This window comes from Ambystoma mexicanum, chromosome 13 (genome assembly GCF_040938575.1).
Source record: "Ambystoma mexicanum isolate Mex_15411 chromosome 13, UKY_AmexF1_1, whole genome shotgun sequence".
NCBI lineage: Eukaryota > Metazoa > Chordata > Amphibia > Caudata > Ambystomatidae > Ambystoma > Ambystoma mexicanum.
Genome location: NC_090938.1, coordinates 633,635 through 649,599, shown reverse-complemented (window position 1 = coordinate 649,599; position 15,965 = coordinate 633,635). Strand labels below are relative to the sequence as shown.

General features: G+C 59.5%; 1 protein-coding gene across 2 annotated transcripts in view; it reads right to left on the bottom strand.

The window, feature by feature from the left end:
- Positions 1 to 15,965, bottom strand: part of LAMTOR5 (late endosomal/lysosomal adaptor, MAPK and MTOR activator 5) — a 54,773-nt gene that overhangs the window by 23,428 nt on the left and 15,380 nt on the right. The window lies entirely within an intron of this gene.

Below are 15,965 nucleotides of genomic sequence, written 5' to 3'. Positions count from 1 at the left end.
TGCCTAAAAACAAACACTCCCAACAAAACAAGCCACAACCCACGAAAGGTAGCAAACAGACAAGGTAGGAGCCTGCCCTCTGCTTCTACCCACCCAAACCCACGCTCGGGGCCTGCACCCTGCTTCTACCCACCCAAAGCCACGCCCGGGGGCCTGCACCCTGCTTCTACCCACCCAAAGCCATGCTCATGTGAAACAGACAAGGCAGGAGCCCACCCTCTGCTTCTAGCCACCCAAAGCCACGCCCGGGGGCCTGCACCCTGCTTCTACCCACCAAAAGCCATGCTCATGTGAAGCAGACAAGGCAGGAGCCCACCCTCTGCTTCTAGCCACCCAAAGCCACGCTCATCGGAAGCAGAAAAGGCAGGAGCCCACCCTCTGCTTCTAGCCACCCAAAGCCACGCTCATCGGAAGCAGACAAGGCAGGAGCCCGCCCGCTGCTTCTACCCACCCAAAGCCACGCTCATGTGAAGCAGACAAGGCAGGAGCCCACCCCCTGCTTCTAGCCACCCAAAGCCACGCTCGGGGCCTGCATCCTGCTTCTACCCACCCAAAGCCCGCTCATGTGAAGCAGACAGGACAGGAGCCCACCCTCTGCTGCCGCCCACCCTGGCCCAGCCTGCCATTCTCTCACCTCTTCCCAATAGCAAAGATGCATTACAGCGACATTAGAAACAAAAAGGAAAATGGACATTTGACCAGCAGGTGGGGCTATTGCACATGGTGGCAGTCTTCTATGGTGCTGTTTCCCAGGAGATGAAAGTGGAGGGTAGTCATTCAGGAGTACATACAGAGGAGGGCACAGGCCAGTGTCTCCACCACTCAGGAACTGTTCTTTCTGAAGTTAAAGCACACTGCTCCACTTTACCACCAGACACCACTCGCAGCTAAACTGAAATCCCTTTCGACTCGATGGGAGAATTCTCACAAATGTGCTAATTCCCTTCTACCTTAGAGACCCCAGCTCTTTTGCTGGACTTTTTATCTCTCGTAATTTTAATGTGATTTATTCTCTGTTTCTCTTTTGAGTTTGGAGTCTGAAAAACTCCACAGGCATCATCTTTACATTGTGTCACACAGCACCTTCAGTGCAGCGACACAGGGAAGTCTCTCAGATTTCCCAAAGGCTTAAATACCTTCGCTTGAACGAACTACTGTTTCCCAGAGCAGTGGAGTGAAATTGACTTTACTTGCATTGTAACACTCTAGACCCAGCGCACACTATCTTACAATAGGGTGCTGGAGGGGTTACTTAGTATCCCCTTTGTCTAGTTTCTCATGTAACATTTTTATGTTACCCTTTCTACAATGAATGGCTGGTGGCAGTGGTTTACTTTACTTTTTAATACCATTGTGGGTTTTTACCGTGGGCTGCGTTCGCAGCTGAAGTAAAGCACCCAGGGATGCCCATTTCGTCAAAATGCCCCCGGTCTTTTTTCGCCATTTCTTGTTGGAAAAGTCCTTCTTGAGATTTACTCTGCATGCCAAACCAGGTTTGGTCCCTTTGTTCGTTTTGTCTTTGGCGGGATTCACAAGTGAAGCCCGCCTCTGGCTCGTATGTCTGTCAGGGGCAGGAAGTGAGGGAGGTGCCAAACTCCCTGTGCTTAATCCCCTTGGTTACAGGAATGAACCGAAAAGGTGATTGGCCGGCAGGCTGTCTGGAAAGGACATCCACCCTGCTGTGTGATTGACAGCTAGTGGGAGATACCTGCACAAAAGGCAAGGCTTTTTGGCTTGGAAAGCAGAGTCGACCACTGGACGAAGAAATCCGAAGAAAAACTCAGAAGAGGCACCTGCTGAAACTCCTGGACCGTTGGTTTGCTCAGTGAAGCCCTGCTGCTGTGCTGAAGCTCCGAATTCGCATCGACTAGAGAAGCCCTACTTGGGACCAATCAACTCCAAAGTAAGCCCGTCTGGACATCCTCTCAGAGCTGGCTGTACTTCCACTGCTGCTGCTGTTGGAACCGAATTGCCAGGGAGAGGAACACCAGATTGTGTGCACTGCTTTTAAGCAAGACCCGAGCACCAGGAAGATCCTCTGGACTTCCCGGAGGCAGGATTTACCAAGCCTGAGCCACCTCAACAGAGTGCTGGACCTCAGATGCGAGGAAAGTCCAGAGTGGTATCCGAGAACCACAGTGTTGCCATTTGCTGTCAGACGCGAGGAGCTGAAACACTGAAGAACCGCTGAATTGAAGTTTGCCCATTGCTGCAGCTGACCTTCCCATTGCAGAGCAGGAGTCCCCAGACATCCTCCCTCTTGTCCCCACGACTGAGGCTCAGGAACAACAGGATCTGCAGAGCTGAACAGGAACAGAAGCCAGCTGGAACCATTTCTTCTAACCAGTGATACTGTAAGGTCTAAGAGAACTTACCTCTTGTTGGGTAGCCTTACTTGCTCCCAGTTGAGATCTGTCTTGGTTACCTTGCAAGGTTGCTAAAGCTTTGCCCTTCACAAGCCTCCCAGCTTGTGGCCCTTCAAGGGTTCTATTTTCTACAAACATTTCTAAAAACATTGTGCACAACGTTTTACCTACCTACAAAGAAGATCTTCAGCTCCCCTAGACATTATGCAATTAAAATTGGCTGTCCTGGCTCCGTGGGAGACTCCTCTTTACCTTTGACTCTGTGCTTTATCCTTTCCCCAAGAAAGGGTTAATTTACTGAACACTGGAAGGTTTCAAAAGTACTTACCGGTTTATGAAGTAATTGTTAGCCTTTGTTTTATTCCTCCATTCTATCTTTTTCACCAAACTCAGTATTACTCTAAATGTTACTCTAAATGTACCAGTGATAAATCAATGTCCACGGTGTCCTAGCTATTTAAATCACCATAGGGTGTAGGGGGTGTCTGTGTACCAACCCCAACGGGTATCATCTGAATTACAGAAACTAAGTGTGTTTTGAAGTGTATTTCAGTTGTTACATGTATATTGCTCCCTTCCAAAGAAGGCTTATACAACTGACTGAAATAAATTACTAATTGTTTTATCAAGAAACCTTGAGTGCAGGCGTTCATTTGGATAACTACTGTGAAACACTGTCACAACATTACTGCTCAATTGACCCCTCTTGAGATAAGCCTGGCTGCTCAGCCACACTACCAACCTGTGTAGTTCAGACTTATACCAAAGGTTGGGTCCCTATTGCCAGGAGGTCAAGGTTATTGTAGTGCACCCAAAAGGTACTGCATACAATCTTGCCTAACTACCACCATGACTGCAACCCTTGAAAAAATGTGTTGCAATTGGCTCCCTTCCTTCCTACTCGTCCCCCGCCAGAGTCACAGTTCCACTACTTTTTCTGGTGCACTTCTATCACTGGTGTTCATTTGTTTTTTTCGTCCCTAGAATGGGCTGTTTGCCAAACGTGCATGTGGGCCAGTGTGTTCATGTGCCGGTGGCCCCATCAATGATCTTTGTTTTTCCCAGCAAGACAGGCACTTTTGGGGCGGGGTGAATCGGCGCATTGTTTTCTAAGCACAGCCCACTGTACTCGACCTCTTACGTTCTTTCCCCAGCCCAGTCATGTTGGGTCACAAAATGTATAAAGCGTGAGAATCAGGCCCGGAGGCATCAGGGTGCTGTTTAAGCAGAAAAAGACAGACAGTTAATGAGTCAGAGAGGCAGGTCTTTAAACTTTTCCTGCACCCAAGATGGTCAGAAATATCACAAAGTGTCTGTGGGAGGGCATTCCAGAGCATTGGAGCCTGCACAGAGAAGGAACAGCCACAGGCACTGGAATTCCGGAACGGAGGAACAACCAGAAGATTCTTGGTTCAGGAGCGCAGCCAACGAAATGGAGAGTAAAATCTCTAGTTTTGCTTGGAGAAAACGAGGTCCAATCTGGTGGATAGCCTGATGGACAATGGACACAGTCTTAAAGGCAATCCCCTAACCGGAAGCCAGTGAAGCTCTGATAGCATTTTACAGCAGTGATCAAGCTTGTGTGCATTCAAGGCGAGATGGGCTGCTGCATTCTGGAGAATTTGGAGTCTCTAAACCAAGTAATCAGGCTGTCCCAGATAGATCCTGTTGCAGTAATCTCCCTGGTCTAAACAGCACTCAAAACAACCCCTCGCAGCTGTTTTTTCTTGATCCGGTTACAGATGCAGCGGTCTTAATGCCCTTATTCATTCAAAAAATCGGCTTCACCTACTGATGCCATCCCACTACGTTTGATGCAGTCTTCCCCCTCCCTCCCAGGGGATTTCTGCTCTTACAACAGCTATTAACCATTCTTTTTCCTCTGGAGATATATATATATCTATATATATTTTGAAAAAGGCTGTTGCCTCTTCTCTCCTGAAAAATCAACACTTGGATCCTTCATCTCCAGACAGTTACCACCCAATCTCGTTGCTCCCTGTTCTAATGAAGATTATGGAACTTATTGTCACACCTCAACCGTCCAGCTATCTTGAGGCTAACAGGGCTGTTCCCAATTTTCAAAACTGCTTTAGACCCGAAAGGGGTACAAAATCGGCCACGATTACAGTCCTCGACAACATATCACTGATGCAGGACCGTGGAGAGGCCAGGGCACTCATTTTCCTGGACCTCTCAGCGGCTTTCGATACTATAGCTCACAGCATTCTTGTCCAGCGTCTCAAACAGGCGTAGAAGGATCTGCTTTGAAGTGGTTTGTCTCCTTTCTCTCCGAACATCAGCAAATGGTCTACCTCTCCTCTTTTCCTCTACCCCACATACAGTGTCCTGCGGGGTCTGCCAGGGCTCTTCTCCATCACTGCTTCTTTTGAATCTTTATATGCAGCCCTTGGCAGACCTCAGGGCTTCCTTTGGTGTCCAATTTTACACCTATGCCGAGGACACCCAGCTGCTCTTTCATTTAGACCCCTCTAATGCCGATTCTCCCCTCCAGCTCATAAGGTGTCTGTCCGAGATCTCGATGTGGATGTCTGAACTACCTAAAGCTTAATGCCAGCAAAACAGAGATCCTCATTTTTGGATCTCCAGACCAACTGGTAGTATAGAACTCCCAGTTCAGGCCACTCTCCCCTCTCCCTGTGCTGTCAAGAGTCTGGAAATTAAACATCTTCCCTCTGGATCTCGAGAAGCACACATTCTTAAGGTGCTTTTTTTTTTTTTTTATTATTTTCTCTCTCTCTCCTCTAGGCGCTGCCTTCACACCCTTTCCCTCCCCCCACACCCCTCTCCATCCTTCAGGTGCTGCGCCCACTCTCTCTCTCCCCACACCCCTCTCCATCCTTCAGGTGCTGCCTCCACTCTCTCCCTCCCCACACCCCCTCTCCATCCTTCAGGTGCTGCCTCCACTCTCTCCCTCCTCACACCCCCTCGCCACCCTACAGGTGCTGCCTCCACTCCCTCCCTCCCCACATCCCCTCTCCATCCTTCAGGTGCTGCCTTCGCCCTCTCCATCCCCACATCCCTCTCAATCCTTCAGGTGCTGCCTCCACTCGCTCCCTCCTCCAGGCACTGCCTCCACCCCCCTCTCCCTCCTCCAGGCGCTGCCTCCACCCTCTCTTCCTCCTCCAGGCGCTGCCTCCACTCCCTCTCCCATCCCCACATCCCTCTCCAATCTTCAGGTGCTGCCTCCACTCTCTCCCTCCACACACCCCTCTCCATCCTTCTGGTACTGCCTCCGCCCTCTCCCTCCCCATACCCCCTCTCCACCCTACACATGCTGCCTCCACTCTCTCCCTCCTAAAGGTGCTGCCTCCACTCTCCCTCCTCACATCCCTTCTCCATCCTTCAGGTGCTGCCTCCAGTCTTCCCCTCCCCACACCCCTCTCCATCCTTCAGGTACTGCCTCCACCCCCTCTCCATCCTTCAGGTACTGCATCCACCCCCTCCTCCAGGTGCTGCCTCCACTCTCTCCCTCCCTACACCCCTTTCCATCCTTCAGGTACTGCCTCCACTCTCTCCCTCTCCCTCCTCCAGGAGCTGCCTCCACTCGCTCCCTCCCCACAGCCCTCTCCCTCCTCCAGGAGCTGCCTCCACTCGCTCCCTCCCCACACCCCTCTCCCTCCTCCAGGAGCTGCCTCCACTCGCTCCCTCCCCACACCCCTCTCCCTCCTCCAGGTGCTGCCTCCACTCTCTCCCTCCCCACACTCCTCTCCCTCCTCCAGGTGCTGCCTCCACTCTCTCCCTCCCCACACCCCTCTCCCTCCTCCAGGTGCTGCCTCCACTCTCTCCCTCCTAACACCCCCTCTCCATCCTTCAGGTGCTGCCTCCACTCTACCTCCTCACACCCCCTCTCCATCCTTCAGGTGCTGCCTCCGCCCTCTCCCTCCCCATACTCCCTCGCCATCCTTCACATGCTGTTTCCACTCTCTCCCTCCTCCAGGTGCTGCCTCCACTCGCTCCCTCCCCACACCCCTCTCCCCCCTCCAGGAGCTGCCTCCACTCGCTCCCTCCCCACACCCCTCTCCCTCCTCCAGGAGCTGCCTCCACTCGCTCCCTCCCCACACCCCTCTCCCTCCTCCAGGAGCTGCCTCCACTCGCTCCCTCCCCACACCCCTCTCCATCCTCCAGGTGCTGCCTCCACTTGCTCCCTCCCCACAGCCCTCTCCCTCCTCCAGGTGCTGCCTCCACTCACTCCCTCCCTCCCCACAGTGCTCTCCCTCCTCCAGGTGCTGCCTCCACTCTCTCCCTCCCCACATCCCCTCTCCATCATTCAGGTGCTGCCTCCACTCTCTCCCTCCCCACCCTTCAGGTGCTGCCTCCGCCCTCTTCCCGCCCCATATATGCAGCCCTTGGCAGACCTCAGGGCTTCCTTTGGTGTCCGATTTTACACCTAAGCCGAGGACACCCAGCTGCTCTTTCATTTAGACCCCTCTAATGCCGATTCTCCCCTCCAGTTCATAAGGTGTCTGTCCGAGATCTCGATGTGGATGTCTGAACTACCTAAAGCTTAATGCCAGCAAAACAGAGATCCTCATTTTTGGATCTCCAGACCAACTGGCAGTATAGAACTCCCCGTTCAGGCCACTCTCCCCGGGCCGCTGTCAAGAGTCTGGAAATCAAACGTCTTCCCTCTGGATCTCGAGAAGCACACATTCTTAAGGTGCTTTATTTATTTTTCTCTCTCTCTCTCCCTCTCCCCCCCAATCCAGCTGCTGCCTCCACTCTCTCCCTCCTCACAACCCCTCTCCATCCTTCATGTGCTGCCTCCATGCTCTCCCTCCCCACACCCTTCTCGCCCTCCTCTAGGCGCTGCCTCCACTCTCCCTCCTCACACCCCTCTCTCCATCCTTCAGGTGCTGCCTCCACTCTCTCCCTCCCCACACCCCCTCTCCATCCTTCAGGTGCTGCCTCCACTCTCTCCCTCCTCACACCCCCTCGCCATCCTTCGGGTGCTGCCTCCACTCCCTCCCTCCCCACACCCCTCTCCATCCTTCAGGTGCTGCGCCCACTCTCTCTCTCTCCCCACACCCCTCTCCATCCTTCAGGTGCTGCCTCCACTCTCTCCCTCCCCACACCCCCTCTCCATCCTTCAGGTGCTGCCTCCACTCTCTCCCTCCTCACACCTCCTCGCCATCCTTCAGGTGCTGCCTCCACTCCCTCCCTCCCCACACCCCTCTCCATCCTTCAGGTGCTGCCTCCACTCTCTCCCTCCTCACACCCCCTCGCCATCCTACAGGTGCTGCCTCCACTCCCTCCCTCCCCACATCCCCTCTCCATCTTTCAGGTGCTGCCTTCGCCCTCTCCATCCCCACATCCCTCTCAATCCTTCAGGTGCTGCCTCCACTCGCTCCCTCCTCCAGGCACTGCCTCCACCCCCCACTCCCTCCTCCAGGCGCTGCCTCCACCCCCTCTTCCTCCTCCAGGCGCTGCCTCCACTCTCTCCCTCCCCACACCCCTCTCCATCCTTCTGGTACTGCCTCCGCCCTCTCCCTCCCCATACCCCCTCTCCATCCTACACATGCTGCCTCCACTCTCTCCCTCCTCTAGGCGCTGCCTCCACTCTCCCTCCTCACATCCCTTCTCCATCCTTCAGGTGCTGCCTCCAGTCTTCCCCTCCCCACACCCCTCTCCATCCTTCAGGTACTGCCTCCACCCCCTCTCCCTCCTCCAGGTGCTGCCTCCACTCTCTCCCTCCCCACACCCCTCTCCATCCTTCAGGTACTGCCTCCACCCCCTCTCCATCCTTCAGGTACTGCATCCACCCCCTCCTCCAGGTGCTGCCTCCACTCTCTCCCTCCCTACACCCCTTTCCATCCTTCAGGTACTGCCTCCACTCTCTCCCTCCCCACAACCCCTCTCCATCCTTCAGGTGCTGCCTTCGCCCTCTCCATCCCCACATCCCTCTCAATCCTTCAGGTGCTGCCTCCACTCGCTCCCTCCTCCAGGCACTGCCTCCACCCCCTCCTCCAGGCGCTGCCTCCACCCCCTCTTCCTCCTCCAGGCGCTGCCTCCACTCCCTCTCCCATCCCCACATCCCTCTCCAATCTTCAGGTGCTGCCTCCACTCTCTCCCTCCCCACACCCCTCTCCATCCTTCTGGTACTGCCTCCGCCCTCTCCCTCCCCATACCCCCTCTCCATCCTACACATGCTGCCTCCACTCTCTCCCTCCTCTAGGCGCTGCCTCCACTCTCCCTCCTCACATCCCTTCTCCATCCTTCAGGTGCTGCCTCCAGTCTTCCCCTCCCCACACCCCTCTCCATCCTTCAGGTACTGCCTCCACCCCCTCTCCATCCTTCAGGTACTGCATCCACCCCCTCCTCCAGGTGCTGCCTCCACTCTCTCCCTCCCTACACCCCTTTCCATCCTTCAGGTACTGCCTACACCCCTCTCTCTCGCTCCTCCAGGTGCTGCCTCCTCTCTCTCCCTCCCCTCCCTCCATGTTCCAGTCGCAGACTCCACACCCTCTCCCTACTCTAGGCGCGGTCTCCACTTCCTTTCCCTCCTCCAGGCGCTGCATCCACTTCCTTTCCCTCCTCTAGGCGCTGCATCCACTTCCTTTCCCTCCTCTAGGCGCTGCATCCACTCTCCCCCATCCCCCACATCCCTCTCCATCCTTCAGGTGCTGCCTCCACTCTCCCTCCCACACCCCCTCTCCCTCCTCCAGGTGCTGCTTCCACTCTCTCCCTCCCCACACCCCTCTCCCTTCTCCAGGCGCTGCCTCCACCCCTCTCCCTCCCCACACCCCTCTCCCTCCTCAGGCGCTGCCTCCACCCCCTCTCCCTCCTCCAGGCGCTGCATCCACCCCCTCCCATCCCCCACATCCCTCTCCATCCTTCAGGTGCTGCCTCCCCTCTCTCCCTCCCCACACCCCTCTCCCTCCTCCAGGCGCTGCCTCCACACCCTCTCCCTCCTCCAGGCGCTGCTTCCACACCCTCCCATCCCCCACATCCCTCTCCATCCTTCAGGTGCTGCCTCCCCTCTCTCCCTCCCCACACCCCTCTCGATACTTCAGGTGCTGCCTCCACTCTCTCCCTCCCCACACCCCTCTCCATCCTTCAGGTGCTGCCTCCACTCTCTCCCTCCCCACACCCCTCTCCATCATCCAGGTTCTGCCTCTACCTCCTCTCTAAGCGCTGCCTCCACCCCCTCTCCCGCCTCCAGGCGCTGCCTCCACCCCCTCTCCCGCCTCCAAGCGCTGCCTCCACCCCCTCTCCCGCCTCACACCCCCTCTCCATCCTCCAGGTGCTGCCTCCACTCTCTCCCTCCTCACACCCCCTCTCCATCCTTTAGGTGCTGCCTCCACTCTCTCCCTCCACACACCCCCTCCCCATCCTTCAGGTGCTGCCTCCACTCTCTCTCCCTCCCTCCTCACACCCCCTCTCCATCCTTCAGGTGCTGCCTCCACTCCCTCTCCAGGTGCTGCCTCCACTCCCTCCCTCCTCACACCCCCTCTCCCGCCTCCAGGTGCTGCCTCCACCTCCACTCCCTCACCCGCCTCCAGGCGCTGCCTCCACCCCCTCTCCATCCTCCAGGTGCTGCCTCCACTCCCTCTCCCGCCTCCAGGCGCTGCCTCCACCCCCTCTCCATCCTCCAGGTGCTGCCTGCACTCTCCCTCCTCACACCCCCTTTCCATCCTCCAGGTGCTGCCTCCATTCCCTCCCTTCTCACACCCCCTCTCCCGCCTCCAGGTGCTGCCCCCACTCTCCCTCCCTCCTCCAGGCGCTGCCCCCACCCCTCTCCCTCCTCCAGGTGCTGCCTCCACCCCCTCTCCTTCCTCCAGGTGCTGCCTCCACCCCCTCTCCCGCCCCCAGGTGTGGCCTCCACCCCCTATCCATCCTCAAGGTGCTGCCCCCACACCCCTCTCCCTCCTCCAGGCGCTGCCTCCACCCCGTCTACCACCTCCAGGCGCTGCCTCCACCCCCTCTACCACCTCCAGGCGCTGCCTCCACCCCCTCTACCACCTCCAGGCGCTGCCTCCCCTCTCTCCCTCCCCACACCCCTCTCCATCCTTCAGGTACGGCCTTCGCCCTCTCCCTCCCCATACCCTGTCTCCATCCTTTTCGTGCTACCTCCGCCCTCTCCCTCCCCACACCCCTCTCCATCCTTCAGGTACGGCCTTCGCCCTCTCCCTCCCCATACCCCGTCTCCATCCTTTTCGTGCTGCCTCCGCCCTCTCCCTCCCCATACTCCCTCTCCATCCTATACGTGCTGCCTCCACTCTCTCCATCCATGAGGTGCTGCCTCCAGTCTTCTCCTCCCCACACCCCTCTCCCTCCTCCAGGTGCTGCTTCCACTGTCTCCCTCCCCACACCCCTCTCCCTCCTCCAGGTGCTGCCTCCACTCTCTCCTTCCCCACACCCCTCTCCCTCCTCCAGGTGCTGCCTCCACTCGCTCCCTCCCCACACCCCTCTCCCTCCTCCAGGAGCTGCCTCCACTCGCTCCCTCCCCACACCCCTCTCCCTCCTCCAGGAGCTGCCTCCACTCGCTCCCTCCCCACACCCCTCTCCCTCCTCCAGGAGCGGCCTCCACTCGCTCCTTCCCCACACCCCTTTCCCTCCTCCAGGTGCTGCCTCCGCTCTCTCCCTCCCCACACCCCTCTCCCTCCTCCAGGTGCCGCCTCAGCTCACTCCCTCCCTCCCCACACCCCTCTCCCTCCTCCCGGAGCTGCCTCCACTCGCTCCCTCCCCACACCCCTCTGCTGCCTCCACTTGCTCCCTCCCCACACCCCTCTCCCTCCTCCAGGTGCTGCCTCCACTCTCTCCCTCCCCACACCCCTCTCCCTCCTCCAGGTGCCGCCCCCGCTCACTCCCTCCCCACGCCCCTCTCCCTCCTCCAGGTGCTGCCTCCACTCCCTCCCCACACCCCTCTCCATCCTCCAGGTGCTGCCTCCACTCTCTCCCTCCTCACACCCCCTCTCCATCCTTCAGGTGCTGCCTCCACTCTCCCTCCCCACACCCCCTCTCCATCCTTCAGGTGCTGCCTCCACTCTCTCCCTCCCCACATCCCCTCTCCAGCCTTCAGGTGCTGCCTTCGCCCTCTCCCTCTCAACACCCCTTCCCCTCCTCCAGGCGCTGCCTCCACCCCCTCCCCCAGGCGCTACCTCCACCCCCTCCCCCAGGCGCTGCCTCCACCCTCTCCCATCCCCCACATCGCTCTCCATCCTTCAGGTGCTGCCTCCGCCCTCTCCCGCCCCATATATGCAGCCCTTGGCAGACCTCAGGGCTTCCTTTGGTGTCCGATTTTACACCTATGCCGAGGACACCCAGCTGCTTTTTCATTTAGACCCCTCTAATGCCGATTCTCCCCTCCAGCTCATAAGGTGTCTGTCCGAGATCTCGATGTGGATGTCTGAACTACCTAAAGCTTAATGCCAGCAAAACAGAGATCCTCATTTTTGGATCTCCAGACCAACTGGCAGTATAGAACTCCCATTTCAGGCCACTCTCCCCTCTCCCTGAGCCGCTGTCAAGAGTCTGGAAATTAAACGTCTTCCCTCTGGATCTCGAGAAGCACACATTCTTAAGGTGCTTTATTTATTTTGTTTTTCTCTCTCTCTCTCTTTCTCTCTCTTTCTCCCTCTCCCTCCCATCCAGGTGCTGCCTCCACTCTCTCCCTCCTCACACCCCCTCTCCATCCTTCATGTGATGCCTCCATTCTCTCCCTCCCCACACCCCTCTCGCCCTCCTCTAGGCGCTGCCTCCACACTCTCCCTCCTCACACCCCCTCTCCATCCTTCAGGTGCTGCCTCCACTCTCTCTCACTCCCTCCCTCCTCACACCCCCTCTCCATCCTTCAGGTGCTGCCTCCACTCCCTCCCTCCTCACACCCCCTCTCCCGCCTCCAGGTGCTGCCTCCACCCCTCTCCCTCCCGCCTCCAGGTGCTGCCTCCACTCCCTCTCCCGCCTCCAGGCGCTGCCTCCACCCCCTCTCCATCCTCCAGGTGCTGCCTCCACTCCCTCTCCCGCCTTCAGGCGCTGCCTCCACCCCCTCTCCATCCTCCAGGTGCTGCCCCCACTCTCCCTCCCTCCCTCCCTCCTCCAGGCGCTGCCTCCACCCCCTCTCCCTCCTCCAGGCGCTGCCTCCACCCCCTCTCCCTCCTCCAGGTGCTGCCTCCACCCCCTCTCCCTCCTCCAGGTGCTGCCTCCACCCCCTCTCCCTCCTCCGGGTGCTGCCTCCACCACCACTCCGTCGCCCGCCTCCAGGTGTGGCCTCCACCCCCTATCCATCCTCCAGGTGTGGCCTCCACACCCCTCTCCCTCCTCCAGGCGCTGCCTCCACCCCCTCTACCACCTCCAGGCGCTGCCTCCACCCCCTCTACCACCTCCAGGCGCTGCCTCCACCCCCTCTCCTTCCTCCAGGCGCTGCCTCCACCCCCTCACCCTCCTCCAGGCGCTGCCTCCCCTCTCTCCCTCCCCATACCCCGTCTCCATCCTTTTCGTGCTGCCTCCGCCCTCTCCCTCTCCATACCCCCTCTCCATCCTACATGTGCTGCCTCCACTCTCTCCATCCATCAGGTGCTGCCTCCAGTCTTCTCCTCCCCACACCCCTCTCCCTCCTCCAGGTGCTGCTTCCACTGTCTCCCTCCCCACACCTCTCTCCCTCCTCCAGGTGCTGCCTCCATGCTCTCCCTCCCCACACCCCTCTCGCCCTCCTCCAGGTGCTGCCTCCACTCTCTCCCTCCTCACACCCCTTTCCATCCTTCAGGTATGTCTCCACCCCCTCTCCCTCCTCCTGGCGCTGCCTCCACCCCCTCTCCCTCCTCCTGGCGCTGCCTCCACCCCCTCTCCTTCCTCCAGGCGCTGCCTCCACCCCCTCTCCCTCCTCCAGGCGCTGCCTCCACCCTCTCCCTCCCCACACCCCTCTCCATCCTTCAGGTGCGGCCTTCGCCCTCTCCCTCCCCATACCCGTCTCCCTCCACTCTCTCTCCTCTCCATCCTTCAGGTGCTGCCTCCCCATACCCCCTCGCCATCCTTCACATGCTCTTTACACCCTCTCCCTCCTCCAGGCGCTGCCTCCACCCCCTCTCCCTCCTCCAGGCGCTGCCTCCACCCTCTCCCTCCCCACACCCCTCTCCATCCTTAAGGTGCGGCCTTCGCCCTCTCCCTCCCCATACCCGTCTCCCTCCACTCTCTCTCCTCTCCATCCTCCAGGTGCTGCCTCCACTCTCTCCCTCCCACAGCCTTCTCCATCCTCCAGGTGCTGCCTCCACTCTCTCCCTCCCCACATCCCATCTCCATCCTTCAGGTGCTGCCTCCACTCTCTCCCTCCCCACATCCCCTCTCCATCCTTCAGATGCTGCCTTCGCCCTCTCCCTCCCCACACTCCTTCCCCTCCTCCAGGCGCTGCCTCGACCCCCTCCCCCTCCTCCAGGTGCTGCCACCACTCTCTCGCTCTCTCCCTCCCCACAGGTGCTGCCTTCTCTCTCTCTCTCTCTCTCTCTCTCTCCTCACACTCCCTCTCCATCCTTCAGGTGCTGCCTCCACTCTCTCCCTCCTCACACCCCCTCTCCATCCTCCAGGTGCTGCCTCCACTCTCTCCCTCCTCACACCCCCTCTCCATCCTCCAGGTGCTGCCTCCACTCTCTCCCTCTCCCTCCTCACACCCCCTCTCCATCCTCCAGGTGCTGCCTCCACTCTCTCCCTCCTCACACCCCCTCTCCATCCTCCAGGTGCTGCCTCCACTCTCTCCCTCCTCACACCCCCTCTCCATCCTCCAGGTGCTGCCTCCACCCTCTCCCTCCTCACACCCCCTCTCCATCCTCCAGGTGCTGCCTCCACCCTCTCCCTCCTCACACCCCCTCTCCATCCTCCAGGTGCTGCCTCCACCCTCTCCCTCCTCACACCCCCTCTCCATCCTCCAGGTGCTGCCTCCACTCTCTCCCTCCTCACACCCCCTCTCCATCCTCCAGGTGCTGCCTCCACCCTCTCCCTCCTCACACCCCCTCTCCATCCTCCAGGTGCTGCCTCCACTCTCTCCATCCTCACACCACCTCTCCATCCTCCAGGTGCTGCCTCCACTCTCCCCCTCCTCACACACCCTCTCCATCCTTCAGCTGCTGCCTCCACTCTCTCCCTCCCTCCTCACACCCCCTCTCCATCCTCCAGGTGTTACCTCCACTCTCTCCCTCCCTACACCTCTCTCTCTCTCTCTCTCTCTCCTCCAGGTGCTGCCTCCACTCTCTCCCTCCCCTCCCTCCATGTTCCAGTCGCAGACTCCACCCCCTCTCCCCCCTCCAGGCGCTGCATCCACTTCCTTCATGTGCTGCCTCCATTCTCTCCCTCCCCACACCCCTCTCGCCCTCCTCTAGGCGCTGCCTCCACTCTCTCCCTCCTCACACCCCCTCTCCATCCTTCAGGTGCTGCCTCCACTCTCTCTCACTCCCTCCCTCCCTCCTCACACCCCCTCTCCATCCTTCAGGTGCTGCCTCCACTCCCTCCCTCCTCACACCCCCTCTCCCGCCTCCAGGTGCTGCCTCCACCCCTCTCCCTCCCACCTCCAGGTGCTGCCTCCACTCCCTCTCCCGCCTCCAGGCGCTGCCTCCACCCCCTCTCCATTCTCCAGGTGCTGCCTCCACTCCCTCTCCATCCTCCAGGTGCTGCCCCCACTCTCCCTCCCTCCCTCCTCCAGGCGCTGCCTCCACCCTTCTCCCTCCTCCAGGTGCTGCCTCTACCCCCTCTCCCTCCTCCAGGTGCTGCCTCTACCCCCTCTCCCTCCTCCAGGTGCTGCCTCTACCCCCTCTCCCTCCTCCAGGTTTGGCCTCCACACCCCTCTCCCTCCTCCAGGTTTGGCCTCCACACCCCTCTCCCTCCTCCAGGTTTGGCCTCCACACCCCTCTCCCTCCTCCAGGCGCTGCCTCCACCCCCTCTCCCTCCTCCAGGCGCTGCCTCCACCCCCTCTACCACCTCCAGGCGCTGCCTCCACCCCCTCTACCACCTCCAGGCGCTGCCTCCACCCCCTCTACCACCTCCAGGTGCTGCCTCTACCCCCTCTCCCTCCTCCAGGTGTGGCCTCCACACCCCTCTCCCTCCTCCAGGCGCTGCCTCCACCCCCTCTCCCTCCTCCAGGCGCTGCCTCCACCCCCTCTACCACCTCCAGGCGCTGCCTCCACCCCCTCTACCACCTCCAGGCGCTGCCTCCACCCCCTCTCCTTCCTCCAGGCGCTGCCTCCACCCCCTCTCCCTCCTCCAGGCGCTGCCTCCCCCTCCCCCGTCTCCATCCTTTTCGTGCTGCCTCCGCCCTCTCCCTCCCCATACCCCCTCTCCATCCTACATGTGCTGCCTCCACTCTCTCCATCCATCAGGTGCTGCCTCCAGTCTTCTCCTCCCCACACCCCTCTCCCTCCTCCAGGTGCTGCCTCCACTCTCTCCCTCCTCACACCCCCTCTCCATCCTTCATATGCTGCCTCCATGCTCTCCCTCCCCACACCCCTCTCGCCCTCCTCTAGGGGCTGCCTCCACTCTCCCTCCTCACATCCCCTCTCCATCCTTCAGGTGCTGCCTCCAGTCTTCCCCCCTCCCCACACCCCTCTCCATCCTCCAGGTGCTGCCTCCACTCTCTCCCTCCTCACATCCCTTTCC